The following is a 9,720-nucleotide window of genomic DNA, read 5'->3' as shown; positions in this document are numbered from 1 at the left end:
GCTGGCCTCTTATCAGTCTCTGTACATTTCACAAGACATAGTCTGCTGGAGGCTCTTCTACTCTTGCACTCTACCTCCCTCGAGACAGCTTAATCTACACAGGGAGACAGGTTTCTATATTACATCTGGATTAGTCACTTCAATCGAAAGAGAATCTTGATCTATACCAAATCTATTGTTAAAAGTCTTGCTCCCACTGGCGCTCAGTGGACTTCCTAGGACTACTCTTGGGGCCATAAAAGAAGGACAGTAAATGAATACCCAGGAGGCTTTGCACATCCTTCATGTGGACTTCTGTTGGTAATGAGGGTGAGGTCACCACCATTCTTCCTTATAAAGTGTTTTACTTCAAAGGTCCATATTTGGATCTAAAACCTGGTCCTGGCATAGAAGTTTAACTTTCTCCTCTGCTAACAGAGCAATTTGTTTTTTCAGTTCTGGTTTTTCACTGTCAGAAGAGGTAGTGGTTTGAGACTCATTATCCAAGTTGATAAATTTCTCATAACCATGTTCCATTACTTTCCAGACTTGGAGCATGTCACTAGCAGAAAGACTTTTTTTTTTTTTTTTAAGGTTTTTGCTCCTGAAGATGCATGAAGTTGGAGGTAGAAAGAAATTTTGTTGAATTTGGGCATTTTTTCCCTTTGGTCCAGCAATTCCACTTCTAGGAATTTATCATCCACAGTGATGTCAATTACCCACAGTGGCATCATCTCATTAAGAAGTATTGACTCAGTCTCACTTCTGGAATCTAGGCAGAATAGCCTGAAAAGTGTGTTACTTCCAGCTTCACCAAAGATCACAGTGGTGTGTGGGGCACTTGAAAATATCCATGTCCCTTCTGTACCTTAGTTCTCCTGTTCTCCATTTACATGATTTACTTCATTTTCTTCCTCATCCATTGGATTTACATGTGTTCTAGGACAATATTGCAGGAGTGCCTGGAGTAAAAGTCCTCCTAAGTTTAGTTTTGGATCTGACCCATTAGGATTGCTGAAGCCAGCATCTTTTGTAGAAAAGTAACCAGCAAAATAGTCACTCTCATCCAAAGTAATAGTCAACAATCCCTGTTTTTAAGTCTACTGAGAGCCAGTTTGGCACACACACCATCTTAAATCTTAATTTCATCTTTAAAATCCACTTTGCCCAGTTCTTCAACTTTACATGTCTTAAGTACATCCCAATATTCCACATTGTTATTTGTATCATTGGTTAATACATGTCTCTTATTATTAAGAATATGGCGCTAAATAACATCAGCATCCCCTTTGATGACCTGACAGTTTGTGTACAATCATTGTTCAGTCATTGTCATAATCTCCAGAGGCTCTAAAGTTATGAACTCCCTTCAATGTCTATGTATTTATTGTAGATTTAGTTGTTGACACCAAGATTGTTTTTCTGGAGTTTTATCTTGTTATTACATTTGAGACATGTTTCTTTGTCTCCTCACTTTGTCTGCCACCCTATTTTTGTTTCTATGTATTAGGTAGAGCTGCTATTTTTTCTGGTTTTGGTAGAGTGGCCTTATGTAATAGATGTCCTATGAGGCACAGTGGCACAGTATCGTTGGCCATCTGAGCCTGGTATTCTAGATGTGTCCCTTGTATGGGCTGTGTGTGCCCTCCTGTTATAGTTGAGCCTTGATTGCTGTTAGCACATGAATGGGAGGGATTGACACTCAAGCTGACTGGCTATGAAGAATGGCTGTGACTACAGTGGACAAGCTCTTATGTAGGAATTGACCACATGAAACAGGATTCACATTAGCAGGGCTCTGGTGCCTATTGAATCTGCCCTTTGAGTGTGTTGTTTGTGGAGGTGGTTGGGTGATGCTCTTGTCTGGTCTGAGGCTAGCCACCAGGAGTGTTGTTTCCGGGGCCTCTTTGGTGGGTTTTGTTGCAGGCCAAGGTCTGCCTCTTCCCGAATCCACCTTGTAGTAGCTGCAGAGTGATCTCAGATGGTTGCCACTGGTGGCTGGGTTCAGAGGAACCTGGAAAAACCTAAGCTGCAATCTGTGGCCAGCTGCCACCAGTCTTGGCTTGGGGGCTCCTTAGTAAAGGAGACAGGGCATTCCAAGGCCAGATACTGCTTGTTTGGGGTTTTTGGACCTTTGAGATATTTTTTGAAAGTCTGCAGCATGAGTCAAGACAAGACATTTGTGTGGAACAGACACTAGAAGAGGGCTGGTGCTTGAGTTAAGTGAGGCAAGGCTTCAGGGAATCACAAGGGTGGGGAAAACGGTGTTAGCCAAGTTAATGGAGAGTTCAGACTTGGCACCTGCCTCTGCCTGATGGCTGAGTGGGGGGAGGGCTCAACAATGGAATAATAGCATCTGCCAATACTTCCATCCCTGGAGTGAGCTGCCCTGAACCTTGCCCTCCAGCCTTGCCCTGAAGCTAGTCAATTTAGTTTCTCCTTGTACGTCTCTGGACTTTTTGAACTTCTGCCTTAGCACTGGAGCTCAGAGCAAGTGAATTTGTTAGTGAGTAAGTCCTTGTGCAGACCATTTAAGAGCACTTCCTGGGACTCTGGCAGCCTTCCATCTCACTTAGTCACAATCTCTGCTGGTTTTCATAGGCAGATGTTATGAGGACTTCTCTCCTTGACACTGGAACCTTGGGCTGAGGAATGTGGTGTGAGACTGTGGCCCTTCTCATCTCAGGGGGCCTCCAAACCTGGATTATTCATTCCATTTCTTAACTGCCATGCTGTAAGTGTGGGGCCTGCCTATTCAATCTCTATCCCTCCTACCAGACTCAATGTGGCATCTTCTGCATATCCTTAGTTATAGAATTTCTGTTCAGCTAGGCTTCATGTGGTTCTCAATGATGGTATTTTGTAATTTGGTTGTAATTTTGATGTGGTTATGGGAGGAGGTGAGTACAGCATTTACCTACTCTGCCATATTGATAAATATGAGATATATAAAGCTGCTGCCTGTGTAACAGAGTACATTGTTTATAGCAAACTTTTTTTAATGAGTAGAAAGAATATACTCTAAAATAATGATAGAATGTATAATATAGTAAATACATGAAGCAGTAACATAATTGTTTATTGTCATTATCAAATATTATGTACTGTAGATAATAATATGTGTTATGCTTTTATATGATTGGCAGCACAATAGGTTTGTTTACATAAGCATTACTGCAAACACATGAGGAATCCATTGCGCTACAATAGTACAACAGCTATGATGTCATTAAGCGATAGGAATTTTTTGGCTTCAGTATAATCTCATGGGACTACTATGTATATGTGGTTCATTGTTGACTAAAACATTGTTATGTAATCAGCTCAGTTTTAGGTTTAGGAACCAAACTCTTCTGATTCAACTGAATATCAATTTTGCCCTCATCTCTTCAGCTACTGCTTTTCTTTCTCCTCTGCTCTAGAGCCCCACCTCTGTACGGAGTTGCTTATACATGATGCTACTTTCTTACCTACTTTTCTCCCTTACCCACTCCAGTATAGCATATAGCTCCAATACTGCACTAAATTACTCCCAAATTTACCAATAATCTCCAGGTATAAAGCCCAATAGACACTTTACAATCATCTTGAGCATTGAGCAGTTTTTAACATAGTAGGCCACTCTTCTTGTAACACTCTTCCCTTGCTTTCTTTAATGTTATTTCCTCTCTCTCTCTCTCCTTGTCACTCCTTTTTCTCTTTTCTATTTCTTTGGTTGTCCTCCTTAGTCTCCCTTTCCAGTTCTTTCTTCTATATCTTGCCTTTAACCATGGTAGTCAAATTCTCTTTTCACACAATACTCTCTTTCTCTAGATAACTTTATCTAAGCCAATATTGGCTAGATAGTAGAAATTTTAGGCTGTGCAGGCCATTCAGTCTCTGTTGCTGCTACTCAACTGCACCATTGTAGCAAGAAAACAGGTATAGATGATAGGTGAACCAATGATTCAACATCCCACAGGGACTTCATCTTTAACATCTCCAAAGATACACTAGTAGCTCTCTTGTATCCAGGTCCACTCAAATCTGATCTCTACACCATATATCCGTTTTAGTGATTAACACTGGAAAGTAGAAAGTCCTTGTTATGAGGGGCTACGCAGTGTTGAAATTCATCCTCACAGATTCTAGAGCCAGGCTGCATGTGTTCAAATTTCAACTCTATCATTTACCATCATTTATTGGACTTGGGCAATAATTAATCTTTTGTGCCTCCATGTCCCCATCTGTAAAATAGAGATATTAAGAAATGAATAATATATATAAAGCACTTATAACTGTGCTTAGCACTTGGTCTTATGTTTTACTGTTCTTTCTTGTGGTTATTATTGCTATTTCTTTTACTTTTATTCAAAGCCAATAAGCTAGGGAGTCTTAGGATTTTACTGCTTAAATGTGTCTTGAATCTGTACATTTGCTTCTATTTTCTCTGCTAACACCATATTTGAATTAAGAACACCTCTTGCCTAGATTGCTCTGAGAACCTCCCTTCTGCCTACCCATCTCTCGATTCTACACCTGTATCACTACTCCTGTTCCACTATTCCAGACTTCTGCTTTCTAGACCAGAATAGAGCTTTCTGGTCTATTATTGCTTCAAGTGTACACGCTCAGATTCTTTACATTCAGAGTTTTTGCACATGCTGTCCTATCTGCTTGAAATGCTCTTCCCTGTCTAGCTTTACCTAGTTAATTTCTCCTACACGCATACATGCATATAACACCTTGCATTTTCCTTCATATCACAGTATTACATAATTTATTATACTTATTATTTAAAGTGATATCTAGTACTAGAATGACACTCTTTAAGGTATCTATTGTTGTTTTCTCAGTGTCTGGCACAGTGCTTTTCTTCAGTAAATATTAGTTGAATGAATTACCTAAATATTTTACATGAATAATTCGCCTAAAAATTCAGTGACTTAATTATATGCTGACTTAAAAATTTGCATTCGAACAGTAAGTTTTCACTTAATATCATCAAAAGGTTCTGCAATTTTATGAAATGATATATAACAAAGCCAATTTCACTATAAGCTAATTGATGTAATCAAGAATTAAGTTCCTATGGCATCAATATCACAGTGCTGAATGAAATGACATTCATTAAGGACCTGCTGTATAGGGCTTTGTACTTTATAAAAGACTTCCACATGTATTAGTTCACAACAGCCAGGGGATTATGTGTAGCAACTATGATTATTTTGAATCTATAGCTAAGAAAATACGGTTAGGGTCACATAATTAATAAGAGAGGCAATATGGTTTTTTTGATACCCATTCCATGGGTCTCCTCTCTACATAATTCTAGTGTTTTCTTGGGCAGCAGGACAAAGTGTGAGCAAGAACATCTCTGGATGCTATGAATGAGAAGCCACTGCTGGATTGAGACCAGCTGATGTTCAATTTTGTAGTGTGAGAATCGAGACTTATTGGTAGAATTTCTCCAGTTTCCACTGGAGCAGGGAATTAGAATGAGCCAGAGCCTGAGCTGAGAAGAAAGCCATGTGCTAGTACCCTGAGATCTCAATGGGAGGACTGAGCTGGGGAAATGGTCTACCCATTGAATGAATAATGACTGAGTACTATCTACATGTGCGTTCATTGTTTGGTGCTATGGAATACAAAGGCCGTATGACTTGGCCTCTGCCCTCAAGAAACTTGAAAAATTATAGCAAAACACATGAGAACACATTTAAAAATAAAAATTGTACTATATTTTATATGGCAGATGAATTACATAATACCGCAATGTGCTATTTTTTGAAAAATATGAATGTTAGCAAAGCTTGAATAATAGGAAAGAGATGGACAGGTGGAAGAGACAAATTTGTTCATTAAAAGATATTTCTTGGGAACCTACCACATGTCAAGATTTTATCTAGGCAATGGAGATTCAGCAGTGAATAAAACAGACAAATAGCAAGTCATATTCCAGGGATAGTGAGTAGATCATTTTGCCTGGAACAACACTATCCAATATAGTCACAACAAGCCACATGTGATTATTTAAATTTAAATCCATTAAAATAAAATAGATAAAATAGCAAAAGAATTTAGTTAATCAGTCACACCAGCCACAATGCAAAAGTGCACAATAGCCATATATGGCCAGTGGCTACCATATTGGACAGAGCAGATATAGAGTATTTCCATCATCGCAGAAAGTTCTGTTGGACTGCACTATTCTAGAATGTAATATTTAAGTTGAAAGTTGTCATTAAGATGAATAATCTGGTCTCAGTGGATACATTGGATTTGGGAAAGAAGTTGCTTGACCTAGAGAGAGGCTTTAACAGTGACTATAGGGATGTAGAAGGACCCTACAGAAGGCAGGATAGACAGCATCACCTGTGAGAGAAGCAGCCAGTGATGACTCAGAGATTCTAGCCTAAGAAACCAGAGAATAAAATTACCTTAAATAGTCACAGGCAAGTTAAGAGAAAGGGAACTTTCAGAGGCCATATGATGAGGAAAATTTTAGACTGGGTTCAAAACAAAGAAGAAAGTAAATATAAATATCTAATGGACAGTGGACAACAAGAGATTGGAGGGAGAGAGCAGGCATAATCGGAATGATAGGCTCCTTATAACTTAGTTGGTCAAAGTGTTAGACAGGGTCATTTATGTAATTGTTGGCCTAACTTGCCTGATTTTCTAGCTCAATTGGTGTTTAATATGTAGGATTTAGAGATATGGGTTTGAAACAAATAATTGAGCCACAGTTTTCAAACCTAAAAACAAGAGTTAAAATTACTTTTTTTTTTTTTTTACTTTTTAGTTTTTAAGATTAAATGTAGTAATAAGTGCCTGGCATGGATTTTGGTCCTGGGTGGGCAATCTATATGTGATAGTTCTCTCCTTCTTTAGTATGGGTGCAGACAACACCAAATCTCTAATGAATACCTAATAACTCAGCTGGATTCTGCAATTATATGTTTTCTGTGGATCTGTAGTAAGCCTGTGTGACACTGCACTCTTGTTTCTGATGGAGTGATAGCAGCTCCTCATCAACCAATGAAGCAGTGGGGGCAAAGAATGAGCTCTGGGCTGAGGTGAAGCTCCCAGTGGTGTGGCCTGGCCCACATGGTTATTCCACTTCTGTAAAATGAGAAGACTGAACTGGCTGATTTCTAAAGTCCCTTCTGATCTAGATTCTGTGATCTCGGAGCTCAGGCCCAGAAAGGACTTTACATTCACTTTCAGAGTGCCAACTACCAGATGGGCCTTATTTGGATCTGAGATTGAGAAGGGAGCTATGCTCATGCAACTTGAAATGCTTCTACTGAAAAGAAAAAAATCATCTATTCATCTAGACACAGTATCCAGTAGACATTCAATAATGATAGAACCTATGAAGAATAAGAATTGAACTGTTTGACTTTGTGAAGCCATAGCAGTGGCCTCTGTGCATGAAACTCCTAGTGTGCATACCGATAAGTTCTTTTGAAAGCAGATTATGCAGAACCTTTGACTAAATTGTTGACTAAATTGGTCTCCTTGATCCCACGGTGAATGACAGAAATAGAACAATTGTGGGAAGTAAACAGGCATGGACTAAAGGACCAGAGAGTCAATTACAGCCTGGGATGGCACTCTTCCCCACAGAATCTGGACTGTTTTATCCTAAATACTCGGAATCTAAATTATGATTGGGGATGTGTTGAGAAAAAAGTACATTTTGATAAAAATCCAATTAAAAGAACAATTAATTGGGCAAATCGCTTTGCTTAATGATTTTAAGGAGACAAGAATGAATTAAATAGACTCTGTGCCCTGAAGAAGTTTATGATATCAAAGAACGGGGGTGGATGGGATAAGTGCAAAATAAACAAAGGAATGGGCCCATGTTTCCAAAAAAAGACTGAATGGGTATGACTATAGATCACCTGGAGAAAATATTTGAATTATTTGTGACTGGCTAAGACATCTGAAAAGAGGCTGGCCATAGGAGGTTCACTGAACAATTCCTTCACCCCACCACACCCTCCAATATGCTTTGTACCTAAGAAGAAATTGAAAAACTTTGGTAAATGGTGACTTTCTGTAATGAGACAGCTGTATTTTTGTGCTTCATGCTTAGCCAAATCCTCTTTAATTAACCTACTTAGACCTGTTGATTGAGGTTAATTAGAGCCTAGAATTGATGTTAATTGCCATTGTAAACAGCCAATGTTATAGGCAGTACATTTTAAATTTGGTTTAAAAAATTGAGGGAGAGATCTATTTCTTTTAGCTTGCTTACTTTTTGTCTTATGCTTCTCCCTCCTTAGGCAAAAAGACATTCCTCCATCCTTAATCATATTTTACTTTGTTTTTATTGTAGGTAGTGAGTAGATGGGTTGTTGAAAGAGCTGATTTCATCTAGTCAGTAATTCCTCAAGTATATAGGCAATCTTTCTCTTTTTTCTTCTTTTTCTCTCTCTTTCTTGATTATGTCCCACCCAACATATGTGTACATGTACATGCATATGCACATGCATGCACACACATACATACGTAAACAGATGCATACACAGACAAATGTATAAATGCATACACACGTACACAAATAGCATATGCACATACATCAATCCACTCCTACTCTGTAAACCTGTATGGACTTTCTCAGGCGGCTGCATGCTCTTTGTCCCTGAGGAAAATGAAGAAAGGACTACTGGCAATTTGATAGGAAGCTCAATGGACTAGCAAAGACAAAAAGTAATGTTTTGGTAAAATGTGTGTGTATATGATGGTGATGGGGGTGGTAGTGGTGTTGGTGGTGGTGGTGGTATGTGAGGAGAGCAGAAAGAAGACAAATATAGCAAGAAATAAAAGAGAAAAGGCAACATTTTTAGAGCTATAACGTGTAAGGGGAGTGGTGTTTTCTCTATCTTATTTCAGGGATAAAAGTTCAGATTCAGGACAAATTCTTGTGCCATTCACGTGGCCATCTTTTCTAACTGCACCTTTTCTTCAACTTCTAGGTCTCCTTTTACACATAAACTCAGTTCAGCTAAAGCTGTCACATTAAAGCCTCTCTCTCATCACACATGTTAATTACCATATCTACATGAATAAAATGCTATGCATATTTTTATAAAATATCTAAATAAACATGTAGTTTGGACCTAAGAGATGTATGCAGTGACTGCTCTGAGGACATTTTGAAATGCTATCTTTAGACTTTGTACTAATCCAGTTCCTGTCTTCACCTCCATTTCTTTTGATAAGTGATAATTCTCTGCCCCAAGCTCAAACTCCTGTCCCTTAGCAAACATCAGATAGGTTAGTCTCCAACACCACTAATCCCTCGAGTGAGGTGAACACATTTGAAAGATACATCAATAACAAAGTAGTAACTAAGATGGCAGAAAAATCTTTATCTCTTCTATTTCTCTTATGATGTAGACTTCAAAATCAAGAACATTATAGTTGTGAAACTAGAAACTAGATCTCGACGAAGGGCTACATGAATTTTCATAAATGGGAAGCAGGGCATCTATTTTTGTGTAAGCATATTTATGTGTTTGTGCATGTACATGTTGAAATTCTTTATTTTTTTATATAACTTATGAGTTTGGAGATAAGTATACATCCATGAAACCATCACCATATTTTATGCCATAAACGTAGCCATCACCTTTAAAAGTTTTCTTCCACCTTCTTTCCTTCCTTTTTCTTTTCTTTTCCCTTCTTTCCTTCCTTCCTTCCTTCCTTCCTTCCTTCCTTCCTTCCTTCCTTCCTTCCTTCCTTCCT

At 38.6% G+C, this 9,720-nt stretch overlaps 1 pseudogene; it reads right to left on the bottom strand.

The window, feature by feature from the left end:
* Nucleotides 1–282: 282 nt before the first annotated feature.
* LOC102898964 overlaps nt 283–9,720 on the bottom strand; it is a 93,847-nt pseudogene continuing 84,409 nt past the window's right edge.

Source organism: Pteropus alecto, unplaced genomic scaffold (assembly GCF_000325575.1).
Source record: "Pteropus alecto unplaced genomic scaffold, ASM32557v1 scaffold29, whole genome shotgun sequence".
Classification (NCBI taxonomy): Eukaryota; Metazoa; Chordata; class Mammalia; order Chiroptera; family Pteropodidae; genus Pteropus; species Pteropus alecto.
Note: the sequence above shows the minus strand (reverse complement) of the source record. Positions and strands in the feature narration are given on the sequence as shown.